This window comes from Ailuropoda melanoleuca, chromosome 15 (assembly GCF_002007445.2).
Source record: "Ailuropoda melanoleuca isolate Jingjing chromosome 15, ASM200744v2, whole genome shotgun sequence".
Taxonomy (NCBI): domain Eukaryota; kingdom Metazoa; phylum Chordata; class Mammalia; order Carnivora; family Ursidae; genus Ailuropoda; species Ailuropoda melanoleuca.
The window spans coordinates 55,493,512-55,509,507 of record NC_048232.1 but is presented as its reverse complement, the minus strand read 5'-3'; the positions used below and the strand labels follow the sequence as shown (position 1 = coordinate 55,509,507).

At 37.1% G+C, this 15,996-nt stretch overlaps 1 protein-coding gene across 8 annotated transcripts in view; it reads right to left on the bottom strand.

The window, feature by feature from the left end:
- The window catches only part of TMTC2 (transmembrane O-mannosyltransferase targeting cadherins 2), a 674,893-nt gene that overhangs the window by 343,966 nt on the left and 314,931 nt on the right, over positions 1-15,996 (bottom strand). The gene's annotated exons all lie outside the window — the stretch shown is intronic.

Sequence of the window (15,996 nt, the reverse complement as noted above, 5' to 3'; positions counted from 1 at the left end):
TACGGAGATGTATTAACTTCTTCTATGTAAGCAGCACTAAAATTACTGAAAGAACATACAAAGGTCCACTGAGCATTTACTTACTCTTAATCAGACTGACTAATAAACATGGAACAAATATTAACGTGTTCACATTTTTGAGATTACTTGCGGGTCAGCTTTGCAAGGTTAGAATTATTGCAGATAGAGCCATACTACTCTTTGAAACTATACCTTAAGAACTGATATGTAGTGCTATCCCAGAAACATACATAAAGACCAAAAAAAAAAAAAAAAAAAAAAAAAAAAAAAAGAATTGGGTCCAATTTTAAGGCTGTAAATAGCCAAACAGAGAGAACAGGCTATTTGTTTTACAGCTGGGAATTTACCAACAGCAAAAGTAATAATGTTAAGCCCTATCTGCCATGGATATTCAAATGAAAACCAAAATAATGCATAACAGAGAGATGCTGAAATCATTCATGTAACTTTTGGGCTTCCCTAGTTGTGGTCTAAGGATTATCTCTTTTTGCTTTGGGTTTCCTGTTTGCTTAAAGTTCAAGATTTTAACAATATGAAAAAAAGTTATAAAAATGATTTGCAAATCCTGAGCTGCACAGGGAAAAGCAAATTTAAAAAATGGTAAATGGTAAATCCTCCCTGATGCTGGTGGTTTGAAAGAGCCCATTATTTACTGCTTATCTAATAAATATGACAAATTGTCTTCTAACCCAAAAGGATCAGTCTTTAAAACACAACAGGACATTTTCTGTTTTAAGAATTCATACTAAGCCACAGACTGCTTGTTATCCAAACGTCAATTGTAAGAAATGGTAACGATCAGCCAACTTATTAAAATGAAGTGAGTTTTAAGACCAGGAGTCAGAGGCGTCTTAGCTATTTCTACAAAAAGTTGTACATCACTTTCTAAGTCTGTCACCTAACATTCTGTGCCTTTCTCAAGTCTCAGAGGTTAGGTGAGAAAATTATTAAGAACACTGATTTGTAAATACAGTTGACCCTCGAACAACATAGGTTTGAACTGTAAGGGTCCGCTTATATGTAGGGTTGTTTGTTTTTTTTTTTTTTTTAATAGAGTACAGTACTGTAAATATATTTTTCCCTTCCTTACCATTTTCTTAACATTTTTTCTGTAGCTTACTTTATTCTAAGAACACAAAGTATGCTAACACATATACAAAACATGTGTTAACAGTCTATGCTATCAGTAAGGCTTCTAGTCAACAGGTTATTAGTAGTTAAGTTCTGGGGTGTCAAAAGTTATACACAGATTTTCAACTGTGTGGGGATCAGTGACCCTAACCCCCATGCTGTTCAAGGGCCAACTGTAGTTACATTTATAAATAGAAAAAAAAACACATTACTTATGAAATCCATGTGTATACTAACTATAAATATGTTGATATGAGATTCAGCTGAAAGTATATGCTGTTTAAGGACAGTGAAACAAGAATTAGATACTCTATGGCACACTGAAAAATTAATACCTCATCATATAGATCTTAATAAAGGATACCAGACTAAACCTATTCTTCAGTTAATTATTCTTATTATAGGTTTTCAAAATTAAAATGTAATATTAATTGCTACCTGCTTTCAAAGAATAATGTTTACCTAAGTAAATGCATTAATAAATGTTAATTAATTATGTGATATTTAAACAAAAGATAATGTAGGAGTTTATTGAAGGTTCTTTTTCCTTTCCAGACAGCTATTAACTCTGAAATGTGTTCTGTATTAACAGTTAGGAAAATGCAACAATTAACTGAATACTGAAGGTTATTTAGTAAAATTCATTACTCCAGACTATAGAGGGTAAAGAAGACACGCTAGCTCTGGTAAAAAAGAAAGAGAAAAGAGGGACATGATATCTGTACTGTTCACACAGAAACAAAGGACATGACCAGGAGCTTCGGTGATGAAGACAATGATGCTCAATGGCGTAAGGGGTCAGCGTGCGTGCGATGCCCCAAGGGCAAAGCCTTTCAAGCGTCATTGATGCCAAACATACCTTTAATGTTCAACGACAACAACAAAGGATAACAACATTAACTAGTTGTTTAAAATCAAATATACAATTTTTATCATAGTTTTTTTTTTTTTTTAAGATTTTATTTATTTATTTATTTGACAGAGACAGCCAGCGAGAGAGGGAACACAAGCAGGGGGAGTGGGAGAGGAAGAAGCAGGCTCCCAGCAGAGGAGCCCGATGTGGGGCTCGATCCCAGGACCCTGGGATCATGTCCTGAGCCAAAGGCAGACACTTAATGACTGAGCCACCCAGGCGCCCCTATCATAGTTTTAAAACCTTTCTTTATGCTTTAAGTCAGCTTTGTCATGCAAAATGCAATTTACAGACCGCTTGCAAGGTCCCTAAACCACATGAAACACGTAATTTTTACTAAACGGTAACAGAAAAAAAATCCCCATATGATCATTTTTAAGAGAATTCATTCATCATCTTAACATTCACAAAAACAATATCACAACATATTAGTTAGGTATCTGCATAATTTCCCCCATTCTGTTCTCGAAAAGCCATGTATCTCAATATTCCAGCACTAGTGTTCTACTATGATAAAGGCATAAAATATAATGCAGTGCGGACCGCTTGGTGTCTTTTTTTTTTTCACTGAATTTGTAAATGTGAACCAAATCCGAAAGTGAATTATTATTCTGCTATGTTATATAATGATTGTTTGTTTGAAATATAGCCCAGAATTGATGGAAAAAAGCAGCAATAAGCATTCAAATACAGAGAACCAACATAGGGAAACCAAGACACACTAGGTTTCTTCTTAGTAACGATCCAAAGAGCCAATGTTGATATATATTGGGGGAATAATGAGGAACGAAATTTGCCCTTACTTCTTCTGGAAGACTTTGCCTTAAGTCACTCTTCTACCAGCTTCATTCATTATTGTTTCCTACTAGACACGGGTGCCTGACCCTTTGAACCACTTCTGCTTCCCTTAATGTAACCTGCTGTTTCACAACCTTATTTATCCTGCACTCTCAGGCTCTAAGGTTTCTATTGTCCCATCCCAATCATCAGTCCATCTTGCCTACCTACTGTAACTGGACATCTTTTATTTTCAAGCCCTAAAACATTTCCTTCTCGGTAAATCTTTCTTTGACCACTTCCCAACAGTATTAGAATTGCTTATGACTAGCTCGTTGCAATATGATTTACCATCTAAACCAGAGCACTTAAAAGAATAAAAGGGAATGGTATTATTCATGAGGCAGGAATAAAGGGGGTATAAAGCAGAATAGCCTTAATATGGCCATCTCACTTACAGCATATGTGACAGGATGTGGATGTCAATCCTCTCATCTTTATCACTACTAGGTAGTGAATTGTTTAGTACAATGTCTTTGAGTCAGTGTTGGCTGAAAGTGATCAATATTAACAAGACAGACACAGGTGCTCTTTACAGAAGAATGTGTGCATCTACGCAAAGCCCACCAAGACGCAGCCAGATGCTGAGGCTCAGGGGGTTGGAGCAGCTACTTGGGCTTTGATGGTGAGGGGAAACTACAAGGAAGACCCAGGGCAGTATGGGGAGTGGAAAACAAAGCAGGCACTTTGAGGAGTCCATCTACAGTGGTGGATTCTGCAAGGTATGAAAGGTTACATTTTTCAGTGGCTCATAGCCTTAGCTCACATCAGAATCACCTGAAAGATCTGACAGACCAGAGAGCTAGGCCTCATCCCCAGAGTTTCAGATTCATTGGGTTTGGGGTAGAGCCCACAATTTTTTTTTTTTTCAAGATAAGTGTACTCTTCAATTCCTATCACCTATTTCCTCCCCCAAACCACCCCTTTCTGGAAACCATCAGTTACTCTGATGGTTAACTACTCTGTAGTTAAGAGTCTGTTTCTTGGGTTGTCTTTTTCCTTTGCTTGTTTGTTTCTTAAATTCTACATATGAATGAAATCATATGGTGTTTGTCCTCCTCTTATTTTGCTTAGAATTATTCTCTCTAGCTCTAACCATGCTGTTGCAAATGGCAAGACTTCATTCTTTTTTATGGCTGAATAATATTCTATTACACACACACACACACACACACACACACACACAGACATCACCTCTTCTTTATCCATCTATCAATGGACACTTGGGCTGCTTCCATAGTTTGACTATTGTAAATAATGCTTCAATAAACACAGGAGCATATACATCCTTTTGAATTAGTGTTCTTGTACCTTTGGGGGAAATACCAACTAATTTGATTACTGTATCATATGGTAGGTCTATTTTTAACTTTTTGAGGAAACTCCATACTTTTTTTCCACAGTGGCTGCACCAGTTTGCATTCCCATCAACAGTGCATGAGGGTTCCATTTTCTCCACATTCTCACCAACACCTGTTGTTTCTTGGGTTGATTTTAGCCATTCTGACAGGTGTGAGGTGATATCTCACTGTAGTTTTGCTTTGAATTTCCCTGATTATCATCAGATGTTGAACATCTTTTCATTTGTCTATTGGCCATCTGGATGTCTTCTTTGGAGAAATGTCTGTTTACATCTTCTGCCCATTTTTTAATTGGATTTTTTTGGTTTTTTGGCTGTTGAGCTGTATCAGCTCTTTATATAATTTGAATACTAACCCTTCATCAGATATGTCATTTGCAAATATCTTCTCCCATTCAGTAGGTTGCCTTTTAGTATTTTGGATTATTTCCTTCGCTGTGCAGAAGGTTTTTATTTTGATATAGTCTCAACAGTTTATTTTTGCTTTTATTTCCCATGCCTCAGGAGACATATCTAGAAAAATGTTGCTACAGTCAATGTCAGAAATTACTGCCTGTACTCTTTTCTAGAATTTTTATGGTTTCAGGTCTCACATTTAGGTCTCTATCCATTTTGAGTTTACTTTTGTGTATGGTGAAAGAAAGTGGTCTAGTTTCATTCTTTTGCATGTTGCTGTCCAGTTTTCCCAACACCATTTGTTGAAGAGACTGTTTTTGTTTTCCCACTGTATATTCATTCCCCTGACAAATTCATTTGACAAAGGAGGAATGAACATGATTTGAGTTTTTAACAAGTTCCTACTAATGCTGCTACTCCATTGTCCATAGTTTGAGAACCAGTGTCTGATGGGAACAAAATGATTGTTTTGTACCATACTCTGAATGCCCTGTCTGGGATAAGCCACCAGTTAGATTAAGATCTTCTGGTCAATCAACTACATGTAGCATGACCTTCCCTAAATTACAGAAAATAATGACCATGTTATATATATATGTGTAGATAGAAAGATACATCTGTATTAGTAAGATATATGCAATAAATACAAGTTTACTCTCTCAAACTCTTAGGATACTTAAGAATTTTATCTTTCATATATTGAACAGTTATGAGAAATCACTTCTCTTTCACATATAGTAAACAAACACATTCTTTGTGTTTGATAATTGAGCAGAATTTCAAATAAAGAAACCACAAAAATCTTAAGTAAAATACATTTTGTTCTCATGAATATATTGTGCTACCACACTTCATCATTATTTGTTTGGTTTATAATTTGTCTTACCCAAGTTAATTATCATCATCTTATTTAATTGTCTTCAATCAAAGGAAGAACAAAAGCAAAAACAAGATGAGAAATTACAAAGAAAAAAAAGTAATCGGAGAAACACAGAAAAGAATATTTAAAGGGAAAGCATTCTCTAGAGGTGCAGATACAAAGAATGTTAGGGAAACACCAGTTGACAGTTCTGGACTCAAGTGCTTCTGTATTACAGTTATACCATTTCTTCTCTGGACAATTCTCTAACTGAACCATTTAAATACTTGGTGGATCTGTACCAACATTTCAATATGACAAGCTGGTGAAGATCAATCCTTCATTAATTTCTGGCTTTAAAAAACTGCCTGAAAGGTAGAAATCCATAACAATGTAAGCTGACCATAAGCCTATGCTCAAATACTGCTTTGTAAAAGTTTTGCACATAAACTCCCCAGATTAGTTGGGGTTGGCATTTCTTACTAAAATATATGAAAAATTCACTATTCTGATCAGTGCAACTAAATCAAGGAGCTAAAACAATCTGTAACAGGTGTCATGATGACACAGTTCTCTTTGGGAAAAATCCACGTGGCTACTTTCTTGATCTGCAAGAGCCAGCTAGAATCTAGCCAGCATAGGTCACCAGGCACTTGCCTATTGATATCCTCTCGCCTTAGAGCGAGATTTTAGGCAGGGCTGCAGTAAATGGCCACAACATGCTGAGTATTGCAAAATTTCCAAGGTTGCCATTCACAGTGAGGTCTCTATGAACAGTGCCTCTGGAGTTTAAACAACATGACAGCCCTGGTTTTAGATCTCTGAATTTCCCTTGGAATATGACAAATAATCCAGACATCAATCACGCCTTCAAAGATACCTTAATTCCAGAATAGTTCGAACTATGCAATTTGGCTAAAATCTATTATATCCCATTGTACTTTGGAATAAATTCAATAGTCTGGAAAAAAGAAGAAACTACAGATTAACATATCCAACCCAAGAAATGTATATTGTGCCTAATACACATAAATGTAGTCATACTTGCAGTGGACAAGGGGGAAGCTAAATACAACACTTATCCTTCAAACAGTTCCAACTTAGTAGAGGAAAGAGGAGATTATGGAGATAGTTGAAACACAAAACGGATATAAATTTGAGGAGATGCAAGGTCTCACAGGCTAAGTGGATCATAACCGGATGGAGGTAAATGTTTGTTTGCCTTTGTTCAACTTATAATTAATACTGAATATACATAGAGTAAAGGGCACAAGGAGGGCAAAATATCACTTGAATTTTCACACAGTGGCACTAGTTATATAATCAGCAGCCAGGTCATGAAAAAGAATAGCCAGAAGCACATGTCTAAACTTTTTCAAAGATTCAGATGATTGGAACAGGGGAAAAAAGACTGGAAGATGGTGGAAATATGTGGGCTGATTTTGGTGACATCAAATAGTAACAAGACAGGTGGGTAAGGCGGAACTGAAGCAAGCCCTTTATGGAGTGTTTCTATTAAGGAAGGTGAGTAATACACTCCCCATGAGACAGGTTGGGGATAATGCAATGCTCGGGATTTAAGACAATCTGCCCAAAGGAGATGCTGCTAAAGGGAGGCTGTTAATGTACACTAATTAGACCTGGGAGGATTAAAATATGGAGGGGAATCATCTCTTTTGCTTCTATGAAGGAAGGCTTGCTGAATGTCTGAGAATTCCTTGCATTTTTAGCTATGTTCTTACTTCCCCCCCACCTTTTTTTAAAGATTTTATTTATTTATGAGATAGAGTAAGCAAGAGAGAGCATGAAGGCAGAGGAAGGGCAAGGAGACAGGGAGAAGCAGGCTCTACACTGAGCAGGGGCTTGATCCCAGGACCCTGGGATCATGACCTGAGCAGAAGACAGATGGTGTTAACCAACTGAGCCACCCAGCCTTTTCTTTTTTTTTTTTTTTTTTTAAGTAATCTCTGTGCCCAACATGAGACTTCAACTCATGACCTTGATATCAAGAGTCACTTGAGCCAGCCAAGCGCCTCTGCTCTTACTCTTTAAAGTCAATCTCTCTCAAGGCACCTGGGTGGCTTAGTCGGTTAAACGGGTGTTTGACACTTGATTTTGGCTCAGGTCCTGATCTCAGGGTCATAAGATTGAGCCCTGCATCAGGCTCTTGAGTGAAATTTCTTTCTCCTTCTCCCTCTGCCCCTCCTCTACTCTCATGTGTGCTTTCTCTCTCTCTCTCTCTCTCAAATAAATAAATAAATCTTAAAAAAAAAATACATGAAACTAATCTCTCTTCCCTTCCCTTCTATTAGTTTTGTTGCTTTGTGTTTTTGTGCTCTTGGCAGCTTGATTTAATAATGGCTCTGGTTTATTGAGACAAACCCAAAGTGATAAATGTGCGGTAGTTACTGGCCAAGAAAACAGGTGGGCCAGATGAACAAGGAAAGGATGCCCAGGAGAGCAATCCAGACTGCTCACTTTGAGGCTGGGAGGGCACAGATCTGTCCCTATGTGAACATGAGACCAAAAATTTGCCCTGAATTGGACAGGTGGCAAGGAAGGTGTCTACCGCAAAGGAGATTAGAGGAGCTGCAGGCCAGGGGTCTGTGCTCAAGCAGAAAGGAGGTCAGGAAGACTAGAGATGCTTTATTGCATTTATTTCTCCCCTGACTCTTTCCAAAAGGGTTATGAGATGCCAGAAAACCACTGAGGGAGTATGAAGACTGTCAGATAGAGAGTGGGAAGTAGGGGGGAGGCAAGGAGGACAAGACGGGGGACTGGGGAGGAAGTAAAGAGAAGACATTAGGGAAAGAACGTGTGGGGGAGGGGCAGGAAGGGAGGATTAGGACAATCTACCATAGGTATAAGTAATATGCAGATTTAATAGAGATCAAGTGCACTATATAAAGGAAAACAAGTTCATGCTAGGTTTTGCATGATCTGAGGAGTTTTACCACCTAAAGATGAAGGGCAAGACATGACTTGATGAGGATGGGGCCTAATCAAAGATATGGAGATGAGGAGTGTCATTTCCTAGACAAGGACACTGTAAGGAAAGAGATGAGGTAGACATGAGGCTCAAACACAGGGGAAGTCAGTAAGAAGGCAGTGTGCCTCTGAGACTAGCTTGGGGTGGTAATAAGAATGCAGACTGGTGGCTCCAAGAGCCAAATGCTCACATCCTCTTCCTTGGAAGAGCTCTGAGTCTTCTCCGTGCCCTCCAACACTGTCTCAATGGCCTCTTCTGATGTATTCATTTACCGATGTGTCACTGAGGCACAGAAGAGTTAATGACAGGGTAGCAAACTTTGGGAACAATTGTTTTCAATTAAGTGGAAGGCAGAACATAAACAAGAATCTCAAAGTGCATTCAATTGCTAAATCTAAAGAGCTAAGACTGGAAAAACAGTATCTCTCTTTTTCCACTCTCTGCCTTCCTTGCTTTCTCTCTTTCTCCCCTCTCTCTCTGTTCCCAATTACTTGTTACTTATAATATTCATTCTTCTTGCAATTATTCCTTTTCCATTCTGTCTGCATGTTGATGGATACAGATTCCTCCTTAATATCTAGATTTTTATTGTCTCCTCCTCCCCTAATTTCTGTTCATATACCTTATTCAAAAATTTTTCTGTATGATTCGTTCATTCTCCAAGATATGATTATGGGTTCTACTATATTTTAAAAATAACAAATGGCCATTGTTACAACTTACTGAACATATATGACATGATAGTTATTTTATAAAATTGTAAACGAATTCTCACAACCTGAGGATTGCAATCATCTCCAGATTAAGAAATTGAGGAACATGGAGACGAGCAAAAGGTATACCATGCTCAAGGAATAATCAACAGATGGTCTGGTCTGGGAGAGCCTCATTCCAAAATCCACTGCACCCTCTATTCCCTAATCTAAAATTTAACTCAGTTCTTACCATCTTCTTTTGTGGCTTCTGGTGTCCTATACAAAGACAGGATAGGATCAATGGAATATGTAAATTGTTGCTATAATCTGAATGTTTGTGCCCCCCCCACCCCCAGTTCATGTTTTAAAATCCAGAGCCCTCCTGAATGGGATTAATGTCCTGACAGAAGGAACCCAGAGAGCTAGCTTGCCCCTGCCACCACGTGAGGGCACCGTGAGAAGACTGTCAATGGGGAAGTAGGCCTCACCAGAAACTGAATCTGCCCGCATCATCATCTTCGACTGGCAGCCACCAGAACTGTGAGGAATAAATTTCTCTTGTTCATAAACCACCCACATATGCTATGCCGTTAACAGCAGCCCAAATTAACTTAGTATTTAACTGTACCTTTTTCTTAGCAAAGCATCATCTAGTTATAATTTAAAACAAAGTGGATTCTATTCCCCTGCAAAAACTGAAAGCAGAGATGAGAAAAGGAAAGAGTTAAACTAACTAAAGCTCAGTCCATCCTTCTCTAGTCATTCTTTTTTTTGCAAAAATACTGAGGGGCTATCTTCTTTGTGCAGGGCATGGCAGCCAGTGCTAGAATCCCCACAGCAAGGCCACTGTGCTTATTTTCATGACTCTTTGATTTTGAGCCTTAGTTTCTTTGCTTTGCAAATGGGGATAGCCTTGCTGTGTTATCAGAAAGAGCAAATGAGAAAATGTCAGTACGCCGAGTGGGGTGAGGTCTGGTGCCCTGCCTCCTTGTTTTTCTTTTCACTCCTCTTTACATGAGCTCCTTCTCTCCCTCTCTACCTTTCACGCTCTCTCCGTGTCTTGATGACCTCAAGCTGCCCTTCTTTCCTGAGGCTTTTAAGTACCTGATTATGAGAAGGTACTTCTCCACCAGCAGTCCCCCAAAACCTCAGCATCCTGGGGCTTTGCCACCAGTGGGGACTCACCAGGCTTCCATTTGGTAAGAGTATATCTTTAAAAGCGGAAGGCAAACCATAAACCTATCGAGGCTTAAGAGTCAAAGGAGGTTCAAATCCTTCCTCTGCCAACTTGCTGGGCCTTCAATATTGTCAACGTACACTCTTGATACCTTAAATCCCAAGTCTGTAAAATAGGGACAATATTATTTCTGCACAGTGTTGGATTACTGAAACAACAAAAGATACATAAAAACACTCAGCACTGGTGCAGAAACATAACTGTTGAACACTGAACTTCAATAATAGCACTAGCATTAAGGAGCGCAGATGTGCCCAGCATGAAACCAAACACTTTTCTTCATGTAAATTCTCAAAACGCTGGAGTCAGGTCATATCATATTACTTGAATTGATTCAATCATCCTAATATTGTGAAACATCCTATAATCGTTGTACATTTTATAATAATAATATCAACAGTATTCTTTCTTTTTTTTAGAGTTATGATAAAATATGGTGGATGCTTCGGTCTGAATGTTTGTGCCCTCCCCAAATCCATATGTTGAAATCCTAATACCTAAGGTGATGGTAATAAAAAAAGGAAGGGGAGTGATTCCCAACTTTCAGTGTAGTTGATACATATCTTATGTATCAATAAACCTACCAATAGAGCATGTATGGACAGAAAAAAATCTCTGTTAATCTCCTATATTGATTAAGAGATGGTGCCGTGTTAATGGTCAGGAATGCCTTGGTTCAAACACTGCCTCTAGTATTAACTGGCACTGAAATCTTGGGTAATCTACTTTACAGCTCAATGACTTCGCTTTGCTCATCTGTAAAATGGAGACAGTCAAGTAACCTCCCCACTAGGCTTTTGTGGGGATTAAATGAAAAGTCCATGAGAATTTCTCAGGACATAAAAGTCCTAAGTAAATGCTTGTGTTATTGTTATATTTGATGAATTCATCATGGAAATATGGTGCTTAATAGAGAATTCAGGCAAGATGGCTTTCTCTTTTTATTCCTTTCTCATTTAATTTTTACATGTTAAATTTTACATGTTGAGCTCAGTTAAATAATTTTTGGATAATTACTTGTTTACTGTAATTTTCCTGATATCTTTTGTACAAACTATCTGAACGATAAAGACACTTATTCTTTCATATTTTATCAAATATACATTCCTCCATAATGTGCTCATTAAAGAAAATATGAAATAGAAATTAAGCCTGCCCTCACCCAAAAAGGCTGCAAGAGTCCAAAAAGATAAAACATTTATTATTAATATAGCTTGTTCGGTCTTCCTTCCTTCCTCCCTCCCTCCCTCTCTTTCTTCCTTTCTTTTTTTTTTCCCCTCCAGAGAAAGTGCGTGCGTGGAGTGGGGAAGGGCAGAGGGAGAGAGAGAATCCCAAGCAGGCTCCACACCCAGAACAGAGCCTGACACGGGGGTTTAATCTCACGACCTTGAGATCATGACCTGAACCAAAATCAAGAGGTGGACGCTTAACTGACTGAGCCACCCAGGTGTGCCTTGCTTTGCTTTTCTAATGACGTAGTTATTTTGTAAAATTTAATCACTCTTCATGTACAATAACATAGGCAGTTGTCTCTGTTATTATATGTTCTTTATAAGTTTAACTTAGGATTTTAAATATTTCATCAAATGGAAGTAACACTAATTTATTTAATCATTTTCCTTTTTCAAGAATTTAGATGCTTTTCCATTTTTGCCTCTAACAAATAGCAATGCTGTGCTCCAATTAATACCTTTTGTTGATAATCTTAAACATAGAAAAAAATATTTCCTTAACAGATATTTTCATGAGAATTTTTGAGAATAAATGCTAGAGTAACTTAAGGAAATATATTGTTATTTGAAAGTGAATTTCTTTATTTCTAATGAAATTCTATATTTACCTATCTTAAAATCTGTTATATTTCCTCTTTGGGGAATTATTTGTTCATATCCCCTGGTCTTTATATACTGTTTTCCTAGTAGTTTTACAACCTCTCATGTCTTAAAGTAGACTGGTGTTTATCTTGTGATTTTATGGAAATTATTTCCTATCACTTCACTGTTTGTCCTTTAACTGTATTTCTTTTGGAAATACATTAAGCCTTTAATTTTTCCTTTATTCTTTGCTTATAAGCTTATTGAATCCCTTTCCTGGTTTTCCCATTTTATTCACGATAAAGTTTCCATTCCAAAAGGCTTGCAAAAATACCTCACGTAAAATACACACAGGTTTGAAGATTAAAAAGATTAAATAATATTAACCTATTAGACACATTGTAATAACAGCAAATTTAAAAATAAAAAATCAAAGGTAAGAAATGACAGTTTGGAATGACATTTAGAAATATCATGTTCTAATTATATATCTGTGAACTGTGTGCTGTCCTTGGAGCAATAAAGGGCCACAAATACTGATATTTTAATAAAATACTTTGGTCTTAAGCATTAAACATAATTGTATGTCAATACAATTTTGCAAAAACTCACCAAAAATGTGTTTTCATTTTAAATAAAAGAAATACCATTATTTAGTTCATTGTTTCTTTTTTTTTTTTTTTAAGATTTTATTTGTTTATTTGACAGAGATAGAGACAGCCAGTGAGAGAGGGAACACAAGCAGGGGGAGTGGGAGAGGAAGAAGCGGGCTCATAGCGGAGGAGCCTGATGTGGGGCTCGATCCCACAAAGCCGGGATCACGCCCTGAGCCGAAGGCAGACGCTTAACCGCTGTGCCACCCAGGAGCCCAAACTGTTTCATTTTTTAAATTACTCTTGAAGTTTATGAAGTGATTAAAATAAATTGTTACAACACAATCAACCCCAGTTCACTGCTATCTTCTGACTAGCTTTAATTACGATAATAAAAAATACAGACCTCTTTCCAATTTGACCTATCATGTATTTTTAACTTCCCCTTTCAGTGTTCACTGATGAAATATCAACTATAACATTTTAACAATTTCCTCCCAGACCTACTTTTTTTTTTTCTCAGATTTTATTATTTATTTGAGAGAGAGAGAGAAAGAGAGAGCACGAGCCGGAGGCACAGAAGGAGAGGGAGAAAGAATTTCAAGCAGACTCTGTGCTGAGTGTGGAGCCTGATGCAGGGCTTGATCTCACAGCCCTGAGATCAGATGCTTAACGCACTGTGCCACCCAGGCTCCCCAGGACCTACTTTTTAAAATGACATTTAAGAGCATCCTGAAGACAAACAGATTATAATATTAATAATAGAAAGTTCTGGACTTAGAACTTGACAGAGCTGGACTTCTCAAGTTCTTTTCCCACTATGTATGTTGAAAATTTCTGATCCAGAGAATCACTTGGAAATTCTGAACTTCCATTGTTTCAGCCAAATGGAACTGAGATCTATTCCTACCTCACAGGAGTTACATAGGATCGAGAAACATCAGGATAAATGTAGTAAGACGTTTTCAGGATTCTAAAATTGAAAAATAGAGCCAAATAATAATCCAGATAACAACAATTTAAAAAATTCTACACTTCTCCATGGATTTAAGAGAAAGAAGGACAAAATGGTTGCTCCTTTACATTAGAAATGATTTCATGGTTGTCTGAATCAGTCCTCTTCCACTCCCAAAGCTTGAATTCTTTCTAGCATCCTTATAAACTCACAGTTAAAAAATCTTCAATGGGCATTAATTTCACAACCTGGCGGCTCTCATAAATTGTATGTTCCTCCTATGGTGCTAGAATGTATCTTCTCAGAGTTTCTAGCTATGGTCCTAGTTTTGCCCTTGAACTTATCCTCCAGATATACGCTGTGCCTTCTGCATCAAGCACTTTCTCTGCTTTATTGTTCTCCAATATATCCCCTCATATCTGTAATTTTTTCTGGTGAACTCCTACTATTTATTCAAATATAGTTTATGTGTAAGTTAATTAGGCATAGTTCTCCTGCACCCCAGCCCTCAAATCAAGGCCCCTTCATTCTATTCCTTTATAAAATCAATTGTAATTATAATTAAATGATCATTTTTACAACATGTGCCTCCCTTACCAGTTTGGAAGCTCCACTGGAGCCTGTCTTGTTCCCTGCTGTCTCCCTACATCTAGCTTGAAAAATATTGAGTTGGACGAAGAGATTCAGGACTCATCACTCTATAGCTGAACCCTTGGAATGAACAACTTCACACAGAGAGTGTAACTGTAATAAAGAAAATGAGGCTAAAGGCTTCACTCTTAAAAACACACAGAGATTGATAGGAAAAGAAGAAACCACCCAAGGTCTACATAAAACTGTACTTTCTCATGAGCATTTATCACAATCTGCTTCCTTTTCACTTTTTATGCTTTTGTCCTTAATAACTAATGAAGTCCCATCTACCCAGATTTATACAGTGTGCATCTCATAACAAATGCGTATTGACTTAAGTTGTTTCAATCTACATAAAATTTACTACTATGCACATAAAGAAAAAATATAATATGTTTGACAAAATGGTTTTCCTCCTAATTCTTAAAAAAAGAGAAAGATTTCTTGTCTTGACTTCTATTCTTTTGGCAGAAGCTCTCCATTGGAGCCATTGGGAAAACCATGGAGAATCCCTTGAATTACAGGCCCACATGACACATCAAGGCACCAAATCGTCATCTTTGACATTTACAAACTAATTTTCATAAAGACGTTACATGACTTGTTCCATGTGGATATGGGATACACTGTAAGCTTGATGACATATGAATGCAACATTATACTATTACTGATACCATAGTTTAAAACCTGTTTATACACATTCTTTAAAATTTTTGATGCAAGATCAGTGAGAAATTGAGTATATATTAGCAACAACATGAAATCTTAGTAGAGAAAAACATTTTGAAAGCCCACATCAACTCTTTCACACTTTACAGATAAGGAATCTTAATCCCAGCAATTACTGGTACCATAAAGTCCTACATTTAACAAATTTATTGAACCAGTTTTATAAATCTATCTAGCTTTCTTTGTTGCAAGGCAACCTGAAGAAAAAAAGACAATTTGCCATGCAACCCTTCCCCCAAAACACAAAACTAGTGGATTAAAAACAAAAATAACTGAGAGTACTTTTAAACACTGCCTTTAATGGTCATTGCAGCCAATATAAATTCTGTAATTCCCTCTGTCTAGTCCCAAATGGATGGTATTTTCAAAGTCATGTGTATTATTAACAAGCAAATCAAAAGCACGTCAACACCCAGGAGAGTGAATTTCCAATAGAACAGAACTCACCAATGCTGGCATTTTCATGGGCATTTGCAAAAGTGTTGGAATAAAAAAAAAAGACACAAACCAACATGTATATTTTATTTAAACATTTGTTTTTAAGCTGAGAAAGTATTATTATTCATTCAATTGTGGGTATAAATATCCTAAGAATATCCACAACCAGTACGTTGGCAGAGAACTGATAGGAATCATATTATGTATCCTCTTGGACAAGAAGTAATAAAAATGCTAATGGAACAAACTTTCAGTCTATTTTGGAACCTATACTCAATTCTAAAATGGAGAACCTCTAACTGAGCTCAACCAACATTTATTGCACATTACCATGAGTAGGACAATATGCTAGATATTGGTGCAAAAATGAAAATCAGAGTCTCTCCATTCTCAATT